At 37.4% G+C, this 24,675-nt stretch overlaps 1 long non-coding RNA gene across 2 annotated transcripts; it reads left to right on the top strand.

The window, feature by feature from the left end:
- The first annotated feature begins 612 nt into the window (after window positions 1–612).
- Window positions 613–23,681, top strand: LOC130466932 (uncharacterized). Of its 2 annotated transcripts, XR_008927093.1 has the most exons (6): window positions 613–767; window positions 968–1,069; window positions 2,061–2,143; window positions 21,782–21,876; window positions 22,396–22,460; window positions 23,428–23,681. It is a non-coding gene; the product is annotated as an uncharacterized lncRNA (long non-coding RNA). The 2 variants fall into 2 exon arrangements; XR_008927094.1 differs by lacking the exons at window positions 21,782–21,876; window positions 22,396–22,460; window positions 23,428–23,681 and adding exons at window positions 19,900–19,964; window positions 20,932–21,185.
- Window positions 23,682–24,675: the final 994 nt, after the last annotated feature.

Below are 24,675 nucleotides of genomic sequence, written 5' to 3' on the forward strand. Positions count from 1 at the left end.
TGTAGTATTTTATATTATAACGAATTATTATAAATATGTTTACAACAAAATATTATTGTAAATATTAATGTAAAGGATTATAACATCACTTTTATATAAAGTTTGATCCAATATTTTGATACGTAAACCGTAGATCACACCTTGGTTATGGGGTTGGTTAGATTTAGATTCGGCTGAAAATGAAAACAAATATAGATAGTTGACTAATATTGAATAATAAATAGAGAATATATGTTGGTGGACGGGTATAAGTAATTAAGGATAACATGTACTCCCCAATGGGGCGTGTTTAATTTGGATTTATTGGCTTAGAAATACTCTCCCCAACCTATATGTATAGTCACTTTTAAGTTTTTTTTTTTTGTATCAATGTTGTAGCTAATAATAAAATTGATTTTAATTTAGTAATAAATGTATATATATATATATATATATATATATATATATATATAGGACCAGGTTCTGGTGAGAACCTCTCTTAAGATGAGAACTTTTCTTATAATGAGAACCTTTAACAACCGTATGATTTAGATGGAATGGACGGATGGGATTTAATCTCATAAAATCTCAAATGCCAGCCCTTTCTCTCTCTACTCCCCCGACATTATTTCTCTCTTCCAAGTCGTTGTTTTCGATTTTCTTCGAATTCCAACAAATTATTACTAAGTAGGTGTAAATTGTCAATATACAACGACACTTTAATGGTTGATATCAATTTGCAGCTTCAAGTTTTGGAGGCCTTCAAGGTTTTGCTGCAAATTTCCAAGGTAATTTGAAGAATTTGCTTATAATTTTTGCGGCACACCATTATTGACTCAAATCAAATTTCGAAGGTAGTTTGAAGAATTTTCTTCTAATTTCTCGCAAATTTAGGTATAATATATCAACCAATAGCTGCAATTACACTTGAATTCTTCGCAAAATCAAAATTTCTAACGATTTACATTGATTTCCACCTTCAATTTAGGGGTTCGTCAACGTTTTGGGGAAAAATCAAAGGCTAATTGTTTAATTTGGGGAAACTACTTCAAATTTTACTGCCACACTGTAAAATCGAGATAAAAATCAGGTACTCTGCTATTTTCCAACAAGTTAAATTAGGTTTTCTAATCTTATTCGTTTGTTGATGTTGTGTTTACTTTTGCTGATTTTGTGTTTACTTTTTGTGGATGTTGTATTTACTTTTGATGATACTGTGTTTACTTTTACTCGATAGTGTTTACTTATGCTGGTAATGTCTTTAATTTTTGTCGTTGTTGTGTTTACTTTTGGACTGGATTTAGAGTTGTTGGCAACTTCTTATTGATTCAGCCATGAAGTCAGGCCTGATCATGTGTTATTGCAGTAAAGTTGTGGTGTTTTTGGTGGTTTTTGGGTGGCTGTGAGCTGGGGTGGGTGCTGGCTTGTATGCTAAGTGTTAGGCCTGTTGTATGTTTGGATTGTGCGTGGTTGGGTGTTAATGTGGCTGCATACAATGCTGTGAATGTTTTATATGGCTGTTGTCAGCAGTGCTATCTGTGCATTGTTGCTGCAAGGGGATGTGCTGATGGTTTGGTTTGGAATGCTCGATTTTGTTCAAGACGTGTCAATCCCAGTTGACTGCTGAGGTTATCTTGCCTGCAGTTTGTTTAAGATAGGGATTTCAGCTCTTTTGGTTTTCTTTTCTCTTATTTAATAAGTAGATCGTAGCTTGGTAAAAGTAAATTAAATAGGCTCAAAATTAATTCATTGGTGAAGATGAATGTGAATTCTTATGAGCCTTTTCCATAAATGTCATCATATTTTGCATCTTTGGGCTTAATTAAGATGGCGTGTTAGACCCAATTAAACCAAAAAGATAGAGTAACTAAATTTTGCAAGACTAAACTGAAATTCTTTAAAAGTAAGCTGAAACTCTCTAAACGTAAATGAATCTCTCTAAAAGTGAACTGAATAATAATGGAACTTTGATTGTTATATTTTCCTTAAGTTTCATTGCAATTTTTTTTAACTTCAATATTATGCTCGAATTAGGTTTTCACCGCTCTCTCTAATTCCTAAAGTTTGATGTGCGATTTCAGCTTAAACTTGCAAGTTCGTCTCTAATTGCTGTCAATTCGACCATAATTTCGTGAAGTCACTCCAAAGTTTCTCAAAGATGGAGGTAAAGATGCTAATTTCGTTCAATTGGATTTCTTTTTTGAGGAAAGTTCAATAAGATTTCTAGGTTTTAAATTTCTGTAACTTTTTTCCTTGAACTTCGCATATCGCTGAATACGATATATATTTTTCATACAATGATCTGATTGACTTTCTGATCGATTTAAGCTTGACAGAAGTGAAATAATTTAGCTCTATTAAAATGTGTTTAAGTAAGCTGAAATTGTGCACAAGTAAACTTATTATCGCTAAAAGTAAACTGAATCTCTATAAAAGTAAACTAAACCTCTCTAAAAGTAAATTAAATCTCTATAGAAGTAAACTAAACCTCTCTAAATGTAAAAATTAAATCTCTAGAAATATATTCTCTGGTGGTATCAAGTAAATTTGATATACTAACCCAAAAGTAAATAATGTAAACTCCAAAGTAAATAAAAAAAGGCAGTGGCCTGGTGTCTGCTTACTTGTTGGTTGCCGGTTTCTTTATTATGCAGAAATTGTAGGATGGTTTTGACATTAATTAGTTAACTCAAGTTGATTGTGTTTGCTGGTTAGTTTTGGTGGTTATGCACTATTGCAAATTTGCAATGTTGGTTGTTGTTTTCTAGTTATCTGTGCGGTGAGTCATGGTTGCAGTTAGTTTACATAAGCTAAGCTAGTTCGCAAAGTTGTGCTGCTTCTTGTGTTGACGGTGATGACCAGGTGCAGGCAGTTGTTGGTCAGGTTAACATGGTTACGGTGCTATTTTGAGGTTGATGCGGTGTTATTTCTTGTGTTCCGATGTTCCCGCTGTGCAGTGGGTGTTGGTGGATGAAATTGGGGTATTGTTGTGTAGGGTTGTGGCCAGGCTAGTTGTTGGCCAGCACGGTTGGGATGCTACTTAGCTGTTTTTCTTTTAACTTGTCTTTTAAAGTGGTACTCCAGTTCTAATAGGTTGATAGTAAATGAGTTTTCTGGTTTGCCGCGGGTGTTGGTTGTCAGATTTGGGGACACAGTAAGTCTTCATTGAGGGTGGATCCTGACAGTAGGCTCTTGGATTGTTGTGTAGGGCTGGTGGTTCGGTTTTGTAAGTCAACTTTGGTAGCCTGGACAAAGTTTACTTGTTGTTTCTTGTTTTGTTTTCCAAAAGTATACTAATTTAATCTAAAAGTTAATTAAATCACTTTAAAAGTAAACTTATTATTAATAATAATAATAATGAAGCGTCAACATTTTTCTTCCTTTAAACCTATTAGCTCAAATGGTAGAACACTACGCAAATGCATAGGGGATGTAGGTTCGATTCCTACATAGGTTGTCTCTAAAGTAAATTCAAAAAAAAAACTCGAAAGTTATTACAAAAAATTAAAAGTAAATCAAAGTACCTCAAAATTAAATCATAATAACTTAAAAGTAAATGTCCAACACTAATACAACAGAGGTAAGGATTATTAAATCTGACTAAAATAAACTAATATCTCATGGTTGATTGGTTGTGACAACAGTCCCTGTGAGTTGTGACTGTGTTGTAGCAAAGAGATTAAGAAACTTTGTGAATTTTGTTACATTATTTATCCGAAATACACGGAAAGTAAATAAAACAAAATCAAAAGTAAACTAATAATATTCAAAAGTAAATCAGAAAACATCAAAGTGTATGAACAATTAAATGGTCTGAATCGATAAATTAGCATAAAGTAAATGTTTTCACACTAAAAGTGAATAAAACGATACAAAAAGTAAAGATAACCTACGTGGGATTCGAACCCACATCTTTTGCGCTTTTGCAAAATGCTCTTCTAATTGAGCTAGTAGGTTATTATCTAAAGATAGATTCGGGGTAATTAGAAAGCATTCACATATTTTTCGTTTTGTGCAATTTTAAAGTAGATAAAAAAACCGGTAAAAGTAAATAGAATCGATTAAAAGTAAAGATAATAAAAAACGAGATAAACGCTACTAAGTCTAATAGGATCATTAAGATACTAACACCAGCTACAATACCAGACACTTGGACAAGTTCAGAGTATGTAGTTACTATGGAAGTAGTTGATCTCGCCGCATATCCGTCAGATAATTGACAGTAAGTGCCATACTTTAGCCTATGATCTCCACCAATAATCCTGCTACTTTAGCCTATGATCTCCACCAACAATCCTGATACTGGCGAGCAACAAGAAGTTGCTTCAAATTAGTACAAGGTGAATTCAACAGTAAGCTACTGCTAGCACCCACCCAAGTAATCGGACCTTCACAAAATCCAACTCTACTGCCACTTACGTATTCGAGAGCACATAATTGAATCACAAGCTAAGATTCAAAAGTCCAATTGAATTCCATTCAGAATGCCAAATCCCATCACTGCTCTTGGATTAAAAAGCTTATGTTCAAACATTTTCAACCATTGTGCAACATAAAGCGAACAAAGCCTAGATAAGCTAGACTTTAACATTACTATTCACTATAATGATAGTAAAATTCACATCTTACAACCTGGATTTAATGTAAAACTATTTCCATGTCCCAAAGCCTGCAAGACATTTTTTTAGAAGAAATCATTATGCACTAACCAACAACACAAGGAGAAGAACTTAAAACAACAAACAACCCCACTGGATAACGCCATCCGCTGGATCAACAATTAATTGATGTATCAACACTATTGGTCTTAAATGAGGTTGAAAGAGAAAGAGAAAATCATCTCCATTCACAATCTCCTTTCCTCTAAAAATGACATTGCTAGTACTAAAACAGTCAAGCCTTATCCCAAATTTCAAACAGACATTATTAGTACTCAAAATACAAACTACATAGAATCAAACTAGGAAAATAAAGAACCAGGAGCAAAACTACTTGAGTTTATATTATTTCGAGAATTTAAATATAGAAATAGCAACTAGCAAGAGTCACCAATGTAACCATACTCAGCACCTGTATACCGCATACTTCATGAAAGAAAAAAAAACACAAATTCAATGAAATCAACTCAGCTCGAATACATTTGTCCAATTCGAGGGAACCTAATGCAGAACCCTCATTCAAGAAAATAAGAATGAAATCCAAGTAAAACGCACATAAAACCCAATTAAAGTAAATCAACAATTAGAATCAGAATCCAATCACCTACGAGAACGCAATTGGAGAACCACGAATATTGAATCTCCAAAATTGCAAATCAAGGAAATCAAAAGCAAATCCCTAATTCTAGTAAAATCAGAACGAAAAATCAAATGGAAAAAAGTTCAATTTAAAACCTAATTAAAGCAAATGAACAAAAAAGTAGAATCAAATTCACTTACAAGAACCAAATTTGCGAGCACGAGAACTGAAGATCAACGAGCAAGAGCGGATGAACTTCAAGAAAGAAAGCAGATGAGAAAAGAGGAGAGAGAAAGTCTAGAAAGAGAAACGCGGGAGGAGAGAGAAACTCTCAGGAAGGTTCATAGGTCATTCAGTAGCAAAAGTTACGAAAATACCCTTAATGATTGAATTGGGCGGGTGAAACGTGAGCGGTTAGATTGAATGCATCGACGGCTAAGATTAGTTCTCAGTTCTCATCTTAAGGGGTGGTTCTCACCAGATCCCGATTATATATATATATATATATATATATATATATATATATATATATATATATATATATATATATATATATATATATATATATATATATATATATATATATATATATATATATATATATATATATATATATATATATATATATATATATATATATATATATATATATATATATATACTTTGGTGGGTGATGAAGATAATTAAGTAACATATTTACCGCAGTTGACGGAGCGATGATATATTTTAGATTAGACCTGTTTGCGTCGCTGATCTTTCTGTAGGGGAATACAGTTAAACATACATAACATGTGCGGAACAATCCCCAAAGCCACGAAACTGAAGGAAATAATGCCCTTGGTCCAAGTATGCATTTAATATTAAGTCTAATAAATGCGGTTCAGTATTAATTAATAAGTTAATAATTCAGTGAGATCAAGTGAGTTGAATGCCTAGCCAGAGGCCGCTTCAGTTCAAGTGGAATTAATGATATTAATCCACAACTTACTCTTGACTGAACCCGTAGGGTCACACAAATAGTACGTAAACGGATCAAGTATTTAATGGCATTAAATACTCCATCTATGGACATTCGGAATTGACGGATCTTGGTGTCAGTGGGAGCTGAGATCGTCAAAGGCAAGTAAATGAATACTCATGAAACGATGATATTGCCGGAAACGGAAATATGGATCGTATCGGAAATATGAATATTATCCAAGTCGTAGATGTTGCCGGAAACGGAAACATGGTACGTATCGGAAAATATTATCGTAAATGGAAATATTGCCGGAATCGGAAATATTGCCGGAAACGGAAATATTGTCAGAATCGGAAATATTATCGGAATCGGAAAATAATTCCGGAAACGGAAATATTAAATATTTGTTCGAAACGGAAATTAATTCCGGAATCGGAAATGTTAAATATTGTTCGTGTCGGACGGAAAAAGGAATTTAATCGGAAGCGCATCGTACGAATTAGCATCGGACGAGACTTGCTAGACGAAGGCCAACACGAAGCCAGGCCCGCGCCCAGCAAGTCAAGCTCCCAACACACACGCCAAAGCCTCGCCAGGCCCAATGCAAGGACAGGCCCAGCAAGGCATGGCGCGCGCGCGAGCTATGTGGGCTGCGAGAAAAAGGGTTGCGAGATGTGTAGCTCGCGTGGGCCGGGAGGCTTGCGCGGGCTGTGCGGTGCTCGTGCTCGTGTGCGGTTGTGTGCGATACGAATCCTAAAGCTATTGGAATTCGTTCTATAATTAAATCCTAATCCTAGTAGATAGAATTTATTTAATAGAGTCCTAAAGGGATTCTAATTAAACTAATTGGTATTCTAATAGGATTCTAAATCCTTTTCCATACTCTATAAACATGTGCCTAGGGTCACAAATTTATACACACGTTTTCAAGTATTCAAAGCTAGGATTTTTAAGCAGAAAAATCAGTCAAAACACTTGCCCTATTTAGCCAAAAATAAGTAGTACCTTAAGGGCGATTCTAGTTGGTCAATCTTAAGGCGAATCCGGACGTGATGTGGACTTTCTACGGAGGGACAACACTTGGAGTCCTAAAGACTTGTTCTTGTTCGGTTCGGGCGCAACTAGGGAGGGCATGCTACAAAGTGTATGCATCCTAGACTAATTATATGATTATGTGCAATTAATATGATACCTGGCATTAAGGTTTTTCCGCATGATTTATGTTGTTCATATGTATCATAACCTAACAGAAACATGTATAAAGCACATATTAAGCAAACTTACATTCAAAGCATGTTTTCCCAAGTAATCTGTCAACGAACACGAACAAAGAACTCCACTTTTCGTTCCCCTACTTGGTTCACCGACACGTTCAGATCCACCTTGATTATTGTAGCTTAGACAAAGTACAAGGTTTTTGCTTTTTGGGAAGAACCGTTTTCACAGAGGAGAAAACTGAAGAACGTAATATTCAGAATTAGGTTTTTGGGTGGAAAACTGATTGTGTGTTGTGTGTTGTTAAAAATATAATTAACCTAATTATATTTAGTGTAACAGGCCAAGACCAAAGGGCCTTGACCGGCCACACCACACACACGTACACTACCCGCGCACAGCCCACACTTCAGGCCAGAGCCCTGAACGCGCAGTAGAGAAGCATGGGCCATGAGTCTCGCTGGCTCGCTGTTGTGCTGTTGCGCGTTAGCGCGCGTTGCCACGCCCCGCGGGCTGGCTTGCAAGCGTGCTCGTTGGGCCTTGCGCGCTTGCGCGCTCGGCTCGACGAACCGGCAGCTCGATGCTCTTCGTATTCGCGACTAATACCTTACGACTATTATTTATCGTATCGGATCCGGCGAATCACCGTCGTACGATACGATTATTCGTTTCGCCCAGCTTACGAATATTCGCGATACGATATACGGTTCCGATGCAAGGTCGTATTGTATAATCCGTTTTCCAAAACTAATTCCTGAAAAGCTATTAAATGAATTTCCGATTCATTTAATCTGGTGATCTGTTACATGCCATTGGTGTGACCTTGTAGGTTCAGTCAAGAGTAACTTGTGAGCTTAGAACTCACTGATCGGAAGCATTGCTCCAGCTAGCTGTTCCGATCACTTGATCTCACTGAATTAATTGTTCGTAATTAATATGAACCTTGGTATTAGACTAAATGCACCTTCGGTGAAGGACATATTTCCTTCAGTCTCCTACTTGTCATTCAGACAAGTGTGCATTCACATTCCTCTGTCGCTTAGTGTTACTTACTAAACATAAGGTAAGATCCAAGCCATTCTTATTAGGTCCAAAAGAGTTTCTCGGATTACAGAGCTCAACTGTTAAACTTTTACAGAAGGTTAAGCCTTAACCATTCTGAGCACGGCCATGCATTTTCAAGTATCTAACTCTCCGAGAGGCCTTGTTACACAACAACACCATATCCTGTCAAAGATAGGAGGACAATCCATTCTTGCAATCTATGAACACTGACTTTGATTCATAGTAGTGAAAGAAATAATGCCCTTGGTCCAAGTATGCATATAATGTTAAGTCTAATAAATGTGGTTCAGTATTAATTGACAAGTTAATAAATTCAGTGAGATCAAGTGAGCTGAATGCCTAGCTAGAGGCCGCTTCAGTTCAAGTGGAATTAATGATATTAATCCACAACTTACTCTTGACTGAACCCGTAGGGTCACACAAATAGTACGTAAACAGATCAAGTATTTAATGGCATTCAATACTCCATCTATAGATATTCGGAATCGGCGGATCTTGGTTTCAGTGGGAGCTGAGATCGTCAAAGGCAAGCAAGTGAATACTCCGGAAATGGAAATATTGCCGGAATCATAAATATTGCCGGAAAGTGAAATATTGTCCGAATCGGAAATATTATCGAAATCGGAAAATAATTCCGGAAATGGAAATATTAAATATTTGTTCGAAACGGAAATTAATTCCGGAATCGGAAATATAAAATATTGTTCGTATCGGAAATAAATTCCGGAATCGAGAATTTAATCGGAAGCGTATCGTACGAATTAGCATCAGACGAGGCCTGCCAGACGAAGGCCCAACACGAAGCCGGGCCATCGCCCAGCAAGCCAAGGCGCAACAAACACACGCCAAGCCTCGACCAGGCCCAGCGCAAAAGCCAGGCCCAGCCGAAGCCTTGGGCGCGCATGCGGAGCAAGGGGCTGCGACGAGTGGGCCTTGCGCTGTGCGTGGGCCGTAAAGCCTCCGTGCGGTGCTTATGCGCCACTCGTGTGTGTTACTCGGAATCCTAAGGCTACCGGGACTCGTCATATGATTAAATCTAATCCTAATAGATAAAGTTTGTTTAATTAGAGTCCTAGTAGGATTATAATTAAATAAATTTGTATTATAATAGGATTACAATTCCTTTTCCATAACACTATAAATAGGTGCCTAGGGTCACAGATTTATACACACAATTGAAGTATTCAAAGGTAAGATTTTGGAACAAAATCAGCCAAACACTTGCAACCTATTTAGCCGAAAATTCTAGGAACCTTAAGGGCGATTCTAGTTGGTCAAGCTTAAGGCGGATCCGGACGTGCTGTAAACTATCTACGGAGGGACAACACTTGGAGTCCTAAAGACTTGTTCTTTTTTGGTTCGGGCGCAGCTAGGGAGGGCACGCTACAAAGTGTATGCATCTGAATTATGCTAAATGATTATGTGTAAATAATATGTTTCATGGCATTAAGGTTTTCCGCATGATTTATGTTTTGTCATATGTATCATAACCTAACAAGTACGCCCAATAACTGCTTTTATAGCCTCCTTTTACGGTGTGACGTTTATCTAGCATCAAAGCGAACTAATTCTCAAACGAGCAGACATAATCGCTCATTCTGAGGAATGGTTCTAATCACCATTAATGAGAACTACTTATGACATGATTTATGTTTTGTCATTGTATCATAACCTAACTGTGGTATCAGAGCCTTAAGTTCCAAACTTAAAAATTGAGTTAAAAGGTGTCATGCCAAAATAACACTTACTTGGATAACCTTTACATCAATCTAGTAATAGTTTTACGCTCAGCGAGGTGTTACTTATTGATCCTAAAGGGGTAAGGTACACAAATAATTGTGAGTACATGTTAGTTTTGGTAAAACTCAACGATATAAGTAAGGAGTCTTTTTATGTCGTGGAAAAATTGATAGGTTTACCTAATAAGCTCTTAGACGTACCTATTAACCAAGGATAGTTTCTAGACTATTAGCAAAAGGCTTTTGCTTACCTAAAAGATTTTAGAATTGGGTCTAAATACATAATGTGCTTAATTCTTCAATGGGTTTTAGGATCTTGGAATCATTTTATTCACACCTGCCGGAACACATAACTTGAATAAAATGCTTAATGAACTTTAAATTATGCATGTATGCTAGAATTTAAGTTTATTAAGAGAAACTGTGAATGATTATTTATTTGTTTATTCTTTTACAATTGTAGTTTTAATTATGGCAAACAACAATTCATTCAACATTCGATCAATTCTCGAAAGGAGAAGTTGAACGGGAAAAACTTCCTTGACTAGCAAAGGAACTTGCAAATAGCTCTTATGCAGGAAGGAAAGGAGTATGTCCTGGAAGAGGCGATGCCCGAAGCCGCAGGCGAAGGGGTCACTCAGGCAGCCCTCAATCGTTGGATTGATGCCAACAAGGATGTGAAATGTCTAATGCTTGCAACCATGGGTGCAGATCTGCAGAAAACGTTCATCAACTCAGATGCTTTCACGATCACCAGTGAGTTAAAGAACATGTTCCAAGATCTGGCTCGAGTCGAAAGGTTCGAGACCCATAGGAAAATTCTTGAGACCAAGCCTAAGAAAGGCGAGCCCGTAAGTCCACATGTTCTCAAAATGATTGGACTCATTGAGAATATGAGTCGGCTGGATCAACAGTTCTCTCAGGAAATGGTTGTAGACACCATCCTCCATTCTCTTCATAGCGGGTACGATCAGTTCAAGCTGAACTACAGTATGAATAGTCTGGACAAAACGCTCACTGAGCTTCACGGTATGCTGAAGACCGCTGAAAAGATGCTCAAAAGTGATAAGAAAGATGTGTTTATGGTGCGTGGGGGCAAGTTCAAGAAATCTGGAAAGAAGAGGAATGCTAAGAAAGGTGGCAACAAGGCCAGCCCAACTAAGCAAACTGGCGCCAAGTCTGAAAAGAGGAAGGTCAGTCAACCCACTTCTGAATCCAAATGCTTCTATTGCAAGAAGAAGGGGCATTGGAAGAGAGATTGCTTGAAGCTAAAGGAAGATCATGGAACAGTCGTTCCATCTTCAGATATTTTCGTTATAGACTGTATACTTGCTAATTCAACTTCTTGGGTATTAGATACAGGTTGTGGCTCACACTTATGTTCCAATCCACAGGGACTAAGAAGAAGTAGAAGGTTAAGCAAGGATGAAGTCGACCTACGAGTGGGAAATGGAGCACGGATTGATGCATTAGCTTTAGGAACTTATTATTTGTCGTTGCCCTCTGGGCTAGTTTTGGAACTGGAAGAGTGTTTCCATGTTCCAAGTCTTACTAAAAACATCATTTATGTTTCTTGCTTAGATGCTAAGGGATTTTCCTTTTTAATAAAAGACAATAGTTGTTCGTTTTATTTTAAAGAGATGTTTTATGGATCTGCTAGATTAGTCAAAGGACTTTATTTCTTAGATCACGACAAACAAGTTTATAACATAAATACCAAAAAGGCCAAAAAGGATGATTCAGATCTCACCTATCTGTGGCATTGTCGATTAGGCCATATTAACTTGAAACGCATGGAAAGACTTCAAAAGGAAGGAATTCTAGAACCATTTGACTTAGAGAATTATGGTAAGTGCGAATCATGTTTACTTGGCAAAATGACAAAGCAACCTTTCTCTAAAGTTGGAGAAAGAGCAACCGAACTATTGGGTTTAATCCATACAGATGTATGTGGACCAATGAGTACAAATGCTAGAGGTGGTTTCAGCTACTTTATCACTTTCACTGATGACTTCAGTAGATATGGTTATGTCTACCTAATGAAGCATAAGTCTGAATCCTTTGACAAATTCAAGGAATTTCAGAGTGAAGTAGAGAATCAATTAGGCAAGAAGATTAAGGCAATGCGGTCTGATAGAGGCGGTGAATATCTAAGCTATGAATTTGATGACCATCTGAAAGAATGTGGAATTCTATCAGAATTGACTCCTCCTGGAACACCGCAATGGAATGGTGTGTCGGAACGGAGGAACAGGACCTTCCTAGACATGGTTAGATCAATGATGGGTCAGACCAAACTTCCAATAGAATTTTGGGGACATGCACTAAATACAGCTGCACTCACTATAAATATAGCACCGTCTAAAGCTGTTGAAAAGACTCCATATGAGTTATGGTTTGGAAAGCCTCCAAATGTGTCTTTTCTTAAGATTTGGGGATGTGAAGTATACGTCAAACGATTAATTTCGGACAAACTTCATCCAAAATCTGACAAATATATCCTTGTGGGCTATCCAAAGGAAACAAAGGGGTATTACTTCTACAATACATCTGAGAACAAGGTGTTTGTTGCTCGAGATGGTATCTTTTTGGAAAAGAATCATATTTCCAAAATGACAAGTGGGAGGAAAGTAGACCTCGAAGAAATTCGAGTCGAACAACAAACTCTAGAAAATGCTCAAGATGACACTCAGGATGAAACTCAGAGATCTTTAGAAGTATCTGGTGAGAATCATGGTCAATCTAGAAATGTAACCCCGCGTAGATCGCAAAGATATAGATCTCAACCGGAAAGGTACTTAGGTATTTTGACGAACGAGAGTTATGGCGTTTTGTTACTTGAAAGTGATGAACCTTCGACTTACAAACAAGCTATGACGAGCCCTAGCTCCAAGCAATGGCAAGAAGCCATGCAATCTGAATTAGACTCCATGTCAGAAAACCAAGTATGCGATTTGGTCGATTTGCCAGATGGCTACCAAGCCATAGGAAGCAAATGGGTTTTCAAACTGAAAAAGGACAAGGATGGGAAACTTGAAGTTTTCAAAGCTAGATTGGTTGCAAAAGGTTACAGGAAAGTCCACGGTGTGGATTACGATGAAACCTTTTCACCAGTTGCAATGCTAAAGTCTATTCGGATAATGTTAGCAATCGCTGCATATTACGATTACGAAATATGGCAGATGGATGTCAAAACCGCTTTCTTAAACGGCGTTTTAACAGAAACTATGTTTATGACACAGCCTGAGGGTTTTGAGGATCCAAAGAATGCTAAAAAGGTATGCAAGCTAAAGAAATCAATCTACGGATTGAAGCAGGCATCAAGGAGCTGGAATATACGTTTTGATGAAGCAGTCAGTGACTTTGGTTTCATCAAGAACGCAGACGGATCTTGTGTATACAAGAAGGTTAGTGGGAGCAAAATTGATTTTCTAGTATTATATGTCGACGACATATTACTTATCGGAAATGACATTCCTATGTTGAACTCTGTCAAGATTTGGCTTGGGAAATGTTTTTCGATGAAGGATCTAGGAGAAGCACAGTACATATTGGGCATCAAGATTTACAGAGATAGATCTAAGAAGATGATTGGACTTAGTCAAAGCACTTATATCAATAAGGTGCTTGAAAGGTTCAAGATGGCAGACTCCAAGCGAGGCTACCTACCCATGTCTCATGGAATGACTCTAAGCAAGACTCAGTGCCCAAAAACACTTGATGAGCATAGACGAATGAGTGGGATTCCATATGCATCATTGATTGGTTCAATAATGTATGCTATGATATGTACACGCCCGGATGTTGCGTACGCACTCAGTGCTACGAGCAGATACTAGTCAGACCCAGGAGAGGCACATTAGACTGCTGCCAAGAATATTCTGAAGTACCTGAAAAGGCACAAAGATGACTTCCTGTTCTATGGTGGAGATGATGAATTAATTGTTAAAGGCTATACGGACGCAAACCGACAAAGATGATTTCAAATCACAGTCTGGGTTTGTCTTCTGCCTCTACGGAGGTGCAGTAAGCTGGAAAAGTGCTAAGAAAAGCACCATTGCGGATTCTATAACTGAAGCCGAGTACATTGCTGCACATGAAGCACCAAAAGAAGCTATATGGCTAAGGAAGTTCATAGGTGAACTTGGTGTAGTCCCCTCCATTAAAGGACCAATAGCCTATATTGTGATAATAACGGAGCTATTGCACAGGCAAAGGAGCCTAGACACCACCAAAGAGTCAAGCATGTACTTCGTAGATTTCACCTTCTACGAGAGTTCGTTGAAAGAAAAGAAGTCGAGATAAGCAAGATTGGAACTGATGACAACATCTCAGATCCATTGACTAAACCTCTGCCGCAGGCGAAGCACAACTCGCACACTGTAGCTATGGGAATCAAGCATATTGGAGAATGGATTTGATGTCCTTGTTTATTGTTTTAAAGTTTTAGAGTTTAATACTTTGTAAAACATTATTGGTTAATCATTCACAATAAATGAATAGAATTCATTTTCCATTTAATTTGTGGTTTATTAAATGATGAGTCCCTTCAATTTGACGAAATATTCAAGATAGACTGTCAGGACCAGTCCTGTGACTAAGAAATGTCTATCAAGTGAACTTGAATGTCAAAAGTTGAAAATGGTCCCTGGTCGGAGTTTTCTATAAAGATGGACGAATAGAAAACGTTAGACGACTAGAATGCAAGATGACTAGTAGTTCTGTTTCTTGAACTATGTGGACATGGCAATGTCGTAATCATTTGCATAGATACTTACTTTGGGAAGACTAGTATCGGACAGACCTATGAAACTTTACTGTAAGAGATGAAAATCTGTCATAAGTAAATGTCATTAAAATTATTAGACACTAAATCCTCAATACCAGAGTTATTTGAGATTACTTGTTTGAGAACTGCTTACTTTGATGTTGACCAACCGTCGCATCGTAAAAGGAGGCTATAAAGGCAACACTCAGGTAATCACCTATCAAACAAAGTCTAATCTCAAGATCGCAAGATTGGGATTGTCCTCCCATAAATCGGGATGAGATGCTGAAAGTTGTACAAGGCCACTCGGAGAGCTAGAAACTGTAAAATGCATGGTCGTGCTCAGATGAATCATAGGCTATGATTATCTATTTATTTGATCAGTTGAACTCTGAAACCGAGAAACACCTATGGACGTAATAAGGATGACAACTGTTACCTTATGTTCAAGAGCAAGCATCGAGCGACAAAGGAATTAGGAAATGCACACTTGTCCCTAAGGACAAGTGGGAGACTGAAGGAAATAATGCCCTTGATCCAAGTATGCATATAATGTTAAGTCTAATAAATGTGGTTCAGTATTAATTGACAAGTTAATAAATTCAGTGAGATCAAGTGAGCTGAATGCCTAGCTAGAGGCCGCTTCAGTTCAAGTGGAATTAATGATATTAATCCACTGCTTACTCTTGACTGAACCCGTAGGGTCACACAAATAGTACGTAAACGGATCAAGTATTTAATGGCATTAAATACTCCATCTATGGATATTCGGAATCGACGGATCTTGGTTTCAGTGGGAGCTGAGATCGTCAAAGGCAAACAAGTGAATACTCCGGAAACGATGATATTGCCGGAAATGGAAATATTGCCGGAATCGGAAATATTGCCGGAAACGGAAATATTGTCAGAATCGGAAATATTATCGAAATCGGAAAATAATTCCGGAAACGGAAATATTAAATTTTGTTCGAAACGGAAATTAATTCCGGAATCGGAAATATAAAATATTGTTCGTATCGGAAATAAATTCCGGAATCGAGAATTTAATCGGAAGCGTATCGTACGAATTATCATCGGACGAGGCCTCCCAGACGAAGGCCCAGCACGAAGCCGGGCCATCGCCCAGCAAGCCAAGGCGCAACAAACACACGCCAAGCGTCCACCAGGCCCAGCGCAAAAGCCAGGCCCAGCCGAAGCCTTGGGCGCGCATGCGGAGCAAGGGGCTGCTACGAGTGGGCCTTGCGTTGTGCATGGGCCGTAAGGCCTCCGTGCGGTGCTTGTGCGCCACTCGTGTGTGTTACTCGGAATCCTAAGGCTACCGGGATTCGTCATATGATTAAATCTAATCCTAATAGATAAAGTTTGTTTAATTAGAGTCCTAGTAGGATTATAATTAAATAAATTTGTATTCTAATAGGATTACAATTCCTTTTCCATAACACTATAAATAGGTGCCTAGGGTCACAGATTTATACACACAATTGAAGTATTCAAAGGTAAGATTTTGGAACAAAATCAATCAAACACTTGCAACCTATTTAGCCGAAAATCTTAGGAACCTTAAGGGCGATTCTAGTTGGTCAAGCTTAAGGCGGATCTGGACGTGCTGTGGACTATCTACGAAGGGACGACACTTGGAGTCCTAAAGACTTGTTCTTGTTCGGTTCGGGCGCAGCTAGGGAGGGCACGCTACAAAGTGTATGCATCTGAATTATGCTAAATGAATATGTGTAAATAATATGTTTCCTGGAATTAAGGTTTTCCGCATGATTTATGTTTTTTCATATGTATCATAACCTAACAAGTACGCCCAATAACTGCTTTTATAGCCTCCTTTTACGGTGTGACGTTTATCTAGCATCAAAGCGAACTAATTCTCAAACGAGCAGACATAATCGCTCATGTTCTAAGGAATGGTTCTAATCACCATTAATGAGAACTACTTATGACATGACTTTAATCTCTGAAAGTGTTCTCATGGTCAATCCGATACAAGATCCAATAAGTATCTATGCAAAAGATTCTGACATCCAGTCAAGCTGGTTCAAGAAAAAGAACCAAAAATCTACTTGCAATCTAATCTTCATTAGTCATTAGCCGTCCACCTTTCAATGACCTGGATTAGGGATCCTTTGTGACTTCAATATTCAAGTTCACTTATGGGTGTTTCTTTGTCGAAGAATCTATCTTGACATCCCATTTGAATGTTTTGAATCACATGGACTTATCATTTAATACTAAACCAAAATTTAATGAATATGAAATAACAAATTTCATAAATATGAAATGGTTAAACCAATTGTTTTAAACATAGATCTAACAAATTTTCTAAAATAAAACGTAGAAAATCAAAGCCAGTCTCCAACATGCTTGATTCCCATGGTTGCTACATGTGCGTTGTGTTTCACTTGTGGCAACGGTTTAGTCAATGGATCCGCGACGTTTTCGTCAGTTCCAACCTTGCGAATCTCGATTTCTTTCCTTTCAACGATCTCTCGAAGTATATGAAATCGCCGCAGTACGTGCTTGGACTTCTGGTGGCTCTTAGGCTCCTTTGCCTGGGTAATGGCTCCGCTATTATCGCAATACAAAGCCACTGGTCCTTTAATGCAGGGGGAAACCCCAAGTTCTTCGATGAACTTCCGAATCCAAACAGTTTCCTTTGCTGCTTCTGAGGCAGCAATGTACTCGGCTTCAGTTGTAGAATCCGCAATAGTGCTTTTCTTAGCACTTTTCCAGCTTACTGCTCCGCCGTTGAGGCTGAACACAAACCCAAACTGTGATCTGAAATCATCTCTGTCGGTTTGAAAGCTTGCGTCCGTATAGCCCTTAACAATCAACTCATCTGTACCACCATAAACCAGAAACTGGTCCTTAGTCCTTTTCAGGTACTTTAGGATATTCTTGGCAACAGTCCAATGTGCCTCACCTGGTTCTGACTGGTACCTGCTCGTTGCACTGAGTGCGTACGAAACATCCGGCCTTGTACAAATCATAGCATACATGATGGATCCAATAGCCGAAGCGTATGGAATTCCACTCATCTTTCTATGCTCACCAGATGTTTTGGGACACTAACTCTTGCTTAGATATGTGCCATGTGACATGGGTAGATGACCTCTCTTGGCTTCCATCATATTGAACCTAGCTAGCACTTTGTCAATGTAAGTGCTTTGGCTTGGTCCAATCATCCTCTTATATCTATCCCTATAGATCTTGATGCCCAATATGTATTGTGCCTCTCCTAAGTCCTTCATTGAGAAACACTTTCCAAGCCAAGTCTTTACAGACTCCAACATAGGAATGTCGTTTCCAATAAGTAGTATGTCATCAACATACAAGACTAGGGATGCAATTTTACTCCCACTGACCTTCTTGTATACACAAGATTCGTCCTGATTCTTGATGAAGCCAAACTTATTGACTGCTTCATCAAATCGTTTATTCCAACTCCTTGATGCCTGCTTTAGCCCGTAAATGGACTTCTTAAGCTTGCATACCTTTCCTTGGTTCTTTTGATCGACAAAACCCTCCGGCTGCGTCATAAACACAGTCTCTTCAAGAACACCATTCAAGAAGGCAGTTTTGACATCCATGTAATCCCCCGTAAATTTATAAATGTTATTAATATATTTTAACGTATAGTTAATATATTTAAATAAGAATTTACGGATTTTAGAAATAAATATATAATTAACGTATATTTATTTTATTACATTTTGAATATTTTTAACGATTTATGCAATCTAAAATAATTTTAGAATTCTATGTTGAAAAGAATTTGGATTGCGAAAACGCGATTGAATTTCAAAAACAATCCTAACCGGTTTTGGATTCAAACAACATCAATTCCAATCCTAGCCCAAGTTTGCAAAGCCCAATAAATAAACCCAAACAAAATTACCCATAATTCTCTTCCCCTTCCCTTCACGTGAAAATCAAAACAGAAAAACCACCAAACCCTCCATTCACGTACGTGAACCTGCAAAAGAAAAAAAAACACTCAGGTCTCTTGGTCCCAGCCGCCGCCGTCGACCAACCGCCAACCGACCACCGTCGTTCTTCCTCCTCCTGCGCCCGGTAATTTCACCTCCTTCCTCTTCTCTTTCGTTTTCTCTTTCTTCCATTTTATCCCCCCTTAATCGCGGATTCTGTTTCGCACAGCCACCGCAGCCGCCGCACGCACCACCGCGCTGCCCCCCTAGCCAACCACCGTCCACATTGTTGCGTAAGCCGTCGCTGCTTCCCAGCCAGGCTGCGTCCTTCCTTCACTCGTTCTCCTTTCCTCTTTTGCTCCTCTTTACTTCTTGCGGAAGTCAGTCACCACCGTTGCAGCCTCGCCGCCAGCCACGACCACCTGCCGCCGCGTGCACCAGCCATTGCCGCCGGCCAACCTTCCCTTGAATCTTTATTTGGTTAATTTCTTGAACCCTAAGTAATTCAATTAAATATTATAAATTTATGTTATTAATTTAAGTTATGTTTTAATTAAATTGAATTTAGAATTTCTATGATTTAATTCGAATTTCATATTTTTATATTATGTTTAAATAGTAAATTTAATTTTCAGTTTATATAATGCATTGAAATACGATTTGAATTAGTTCAAGCGGGAATTTTAAGTCTTTAATGGTTGGAAATCATGGTGGGATGATTAGGGATTTTGAAATTGATTGTTTCAACGTTCTAAGAACGTTAATTGGTCTTGGTGAAGTTTTTAAACGAGTTATATTGCTGAAAATTTAAGTATGGTATTTGCGAAAAGTTTTCAACGAATTTCAAACATCGAATACAATAATTATGATGCTAGGAAATCAAATATTCAAGTTTTGATATTGGGGAAGGTTCTAAATATGTTTAGGATGTATTTAGATTGCTTTATTATGGTTGCGAAAGATTAGAAATTGATTGGGAATATTTGTTGATTGTTTTAGGCGGAGAATTCTCCCTAGGTGACTTTTGAAAGTGTTAAAGTGGCCTATTAGTTTGTCTACACAAGGTACGTACATACCTGTGTGCTTGGAATGTGTGTTATTTGTTGAATCCATGCTGAAAGTTGTTGATGAACTTGATTATGTTGGAATTTCATGTTTAATATTGTTGGATGGACATGTTGAATATATATATTTCGTTATGAGGATTATAACATGCTAGTAGATGATTGATGCAAACAAGTTTGATTGGGAACACTAGATTACTTTATATATATTGATTCAGATCGATTGATTGTTGTTCCCTTTTAGCCTTTCACTACTTTATGAGGGCCGAGGACCTTGTTTAGTAAGTTGAAACCTTATACCCATATAGAGGGGTTGATCAGTATTAAAGGAAATGTTGGATTTAATTGGAATGAGTCTTGATTGACATCTCTGTGATCACTTACTTAATTCCAAGATAAAAACAGTGGAGAATAATTGTTGATTGTATGACTTATGTGATTGTTGAGTCATAACGGAGTTTAATTGGTAAAGCATGTAAAGTGAAACTGAGTAGCAATAGCTTTAGACTGTGCACGTCTAAAGTGACGGACAATCAGGAGTTGGGGTCATGGGTCGCCTATGGCTTTCTCTGGGCCGGATTGATCACCGGTTCTATTTATTCAAAAGTCCCTCGATATCGCAGGTCATTGGGGTTTACGGAGTCGCGCCCGTACCTCGTCTTCCTTAGTGAAGAAGAAGAAGTTTCTAGTAGACAGCTCAGTCCATTGACTATTTCAATTAAAATAATGTTAATGATACAAAGGTCTAGTTCAGTCAAATATAGTCTTCAAGTCAATATGTTTTGGTTATCCTTGCTTATGTTTTATTTAGTATCATGTTAGGATTGTTCGTTTAATAGAATCATGTTAGGATTATTATTGATTTAGTATGTAGTACTCAGCTTTGCTGATTACGTGCTTTTGCTTGTGCATGTTGATCATGGCTATGCCTTATTGATCCTGTGATGATCCAATCTTTGGTGAGCAGTCTCTAAGGATCAATAAGCATTGTCCATCTGCAGGTTTGAAGATGTTGCATCATTGGGATCGGGAATAGAGAGCTTGTATTTAGTTTTGATTTTCTAAGTTGACTTGGGTTTGTTTAATTGGACTTTAAACTTGTTAGTTGATCTTATTTTCGTTGATTGGTTTTGGGATTAACTATGTAATCGATTATTTATAAACCTAAAGTTAGTTTTATGTTTTCCGCTGCAAAATTCTGAATAAGCCGTTACGTTTTCACACGGGCGATAATGCCTTGATAATTCTCTATGTTTTATATTAAAAGAGTACTTTAGAAAAGGGAGAATTGTCGGGGTGTTACAAAGTGGTATCTAGAAGCTTATGGTTTTAATTCAATAATTTTTAGGCGCCTAAACTAGCTAGTTTCCTAAAATGAATTTTCTAGGATTGAGCTCCTACTCACTATATTATTCAAAAATGCGTACCTTTTTTTTTGGGGGATCAAATTCATTTTATTTTGTTTGAAAGCATATTAATATTTCTTATGTAAGTTCGAAATTGACTTATTTTTTGAAACTTTTCGTTTATTCGAATTAAGTATGTTCTTTTTCTTTTCGAATTTAATTAAATATATTCGAAATAATAAAATAAAAAAAACAAAATCTTTTATTTTATTTATTCGTTTAATAAAATTATTTCTTACTAATCGTTCTTGTTATTCTTTAAATTTTTCAATGTTTGACATATTATGATTTATTATGAGAGATGGGTAATATAGGAAAGGGCATATAGGATAGAATTATATGTGCATTAGTAGCTAGTTAATTCTATTCTCCTTTCCTCTTTTGCTCCTCTTTACATCTTGCGGAAGTCAGTCACCACTGTTGCAGCCTCGCCGCCAGCCACGACCACCTGCCGCCGCGTGCACCAGCCATTGCCGCCGGCCAGCCTTCCCTTGAATCTTTATTTGGTTAATTTCTTGAACCCTAAGTAATTCAATTAAATATTATAAATTTATGTTATTAATTTAAGTTATGTTTTAATTAAATTGAATTTAGAATTTCTATGATTTAATTCGAATTTCATATTTTTATATTATGTTTAAATAGTAAATTTAATTTTCAGTTTATATAATGCATTGAAATACGATTTGAATTAGTTCAAGCGGGAATTTTAAGTCTTTAATGGTTGGAAATCATGGTGGGATGATTAGGGATTTTGAAATTGATTGTTTCAACGTTCTAAGAACGTTAATTGGTCTTGGTGAAGTTTTTAAACGAGTTATATTGCTGAAAATTTAAGTATGGTATTTGCGAAAAGTTTTCAACGAATTTCAAACATCGAATACAATAATTATGATGCTAGGAAATCAAATATTCAAGTTTTGATATTGGGGAAGGTTCTAAATATGTTTAGGATGTATTTAGATTGCTTTATTATGGTTGCGAAAGATTAGAAATTGATTGGGAATATTTGTTGATTGTTTTAGGCGGAGAATTCTCCCTAGGTGACTTTTGAAAGTGTTAAAGTGGCCTATTAGTTTGTCTACACAAGGTACGTACATACCTGTGTGCTTGGAATGTGTGTTATTTGTTGAATCCATGCTGAAAGTTGTTGATGAACTTGATTATGTTGGAATTTCATGTTTAATATTGTTGGATGGACATGTTGAACATATATATTTCGTTATGAGGATTATAACATGTTAGTAGATGATTGATGCAAACAAGTTTGATTGGGAACACTAGATTACTTTATATATATTGATTCGGATCGATTGATTGTTGTTCCCTTTTAGCTTTTCACTACTTTATGAGGGCCGAGGACCTTGTTTAGTAAGTTGAAACCTTATACCCATATAGAGGGGTTGATCAGTATTAAAGGAAATGTTGGATTTAATTGGAATGAGTCTTGATTGACATCTCTGTGATCACTTACTTAATTCCAAGATAAAAACAGTGGAGAATAATTGTTGATTGTATGACTTATGTGATTGTTGAGTCATAACGGAGTTTAATTGGTAAAGCATGTAAAGTGAAACTGAGTAGCAATAGCTTTAGACTGTGCACGTCTAAAGTGACGGACAATCAGGAGTTGGGGTCATGGGTCGCCTATGGCTTTCTCTGGGCCGGATTGATCACCGGTTCTATTTATTCAAAAGTCCCTCGATATCGCAGGTCATTGGGGTTTACGGAGTCGCGCCCGTACCTCGTCTTCCTTAGTGAAGAAGAAGAAGTTTCTAGTAGACAGCTCAGTCCATTGACTATTTCAATTAAAATAATGTTAATGATACAAAGGTCTAGTTCAGTCAAATATAGTCTTCAAGTCAATATGTTTTGGTTATCCTTGCTTATGTTTTATTTAGTATCATGTTAGGATTGTTCGTTTAATAGAATCATGTTAGGATTATTATTGATTTAGTATGTAGTACTCAGCTTTGTTGATTACGTGCTTTTGCTTGTGCATGTTGATCATGGCTATGCCTTATTGATCCTGTGATGACCCAATCTTTGGTGAGCAGTCTCTAAGGATCAATAAGCATTGTCCATCTGCAGGTTTAAAGATGTTGCATCATTGGGATCGGGAATAGAGAGCTTGTATTTAGTTTTGATTTGCTAAGTTGACTTGGGTTTGTTTAATTGGACTTTAAACTTGTTAGTTGATCTTATTTTCGTTGATTGGTTTTGGGATTAACTATGTAATCGATTATTTATAAACCTAAAGTTAGTTTTATGTTTTCCGCTGCAAAATTCTGAATAAGCCGTTACGTTTTCACACGGGCAATAATGCCTTAATAATTCTCTATGTTTTATATTAAAAGAGTACTTTAGAAAAGGGAGAATTGTCGGGGTGTTACAATCCATTTTCCATATTTCATAGTCATGAAAAGCGGAAATCGCAATGATTATCCGAATAGACTTAAGCATCGCGACTGGAGAAAAGGTTTCATCGTCGTCAACGTCGTGAACTTGCCTGTAAACTTTTGCTACCAATCTAGCTTTGTATATGTATACAATTCCATCTTTGTCTTTCTTCAATTTGAAGACCCATTTGCATCCAATAGGTGTAAACCCATCCGAAAAATCTACCAAATCCTAGACTTGATTTTCAGACATGGAGTCTATTTCAGATTTCATGGCCTCTAACCATTTAGTGGAGCTTAGGCTCGTCATATCTTTCTTGTAAGTCATAGGTTCTTCACTATCCAATATGAGAACGTCTAAGTTTTCAGTCAAGAGGACGCCTGTCCATCTGTCCGGCTGAAAAATAGTTCTACTTGACTTACGAGGGGCAACAACGTTTTGAGGAACTACTCCCACTGGCTCTTCTAAAGACCTTGGAGGTTCATCAACCTGAACTGCTTCTAAAGAGTTCTGAGTCTGTTGTTCGTCTCGAATCTCTTCGAGGTCTATTATTCTCCCACTTGTCAATTTGGAAATATGATTTCTTTCCAAAAAGACACCGTCACGAGCAACGAAAACCTTGTTGTCTGACTTGTTGTAGAAATAATACCCATTTGTTTCTTTTGGATACCCAACGAAGAAACATTTGTCAGATTTAGGTTGTAGCTTGTCCGAAATTAATCGCTCGACATATGCTTCGCAACCCCAAATCTTCAGAAAAGACAACTTTGGAAGTTTCCCAGTCCATAATTCGTATGGAGTCTTTTCAACAGCTTTTGACGGAGCACGATTCAGTGTGAGTGCTGCAGTTTGCAACGCATGTCCCCAGAACTGTAAAGGAAGTTCGGCCTGACCCATCATTGATC

This window comes from Spinacia oleracea, chromosome 2 (assembly GCF_020520425.1).
Source record: "Spinacia oleracea cultivar Varoflay chromosome 2, BTI_SOV_V1, whole genome shotgun sequence".
Classification (NCBI taxonomy): domain Eukaryota; kingdom Viridiplantae; phylum Streptophyta; class Magnoliopsida; order Caryophyllales; family Amaranthaceae; genus Spinacia; species Spinacia oleracea.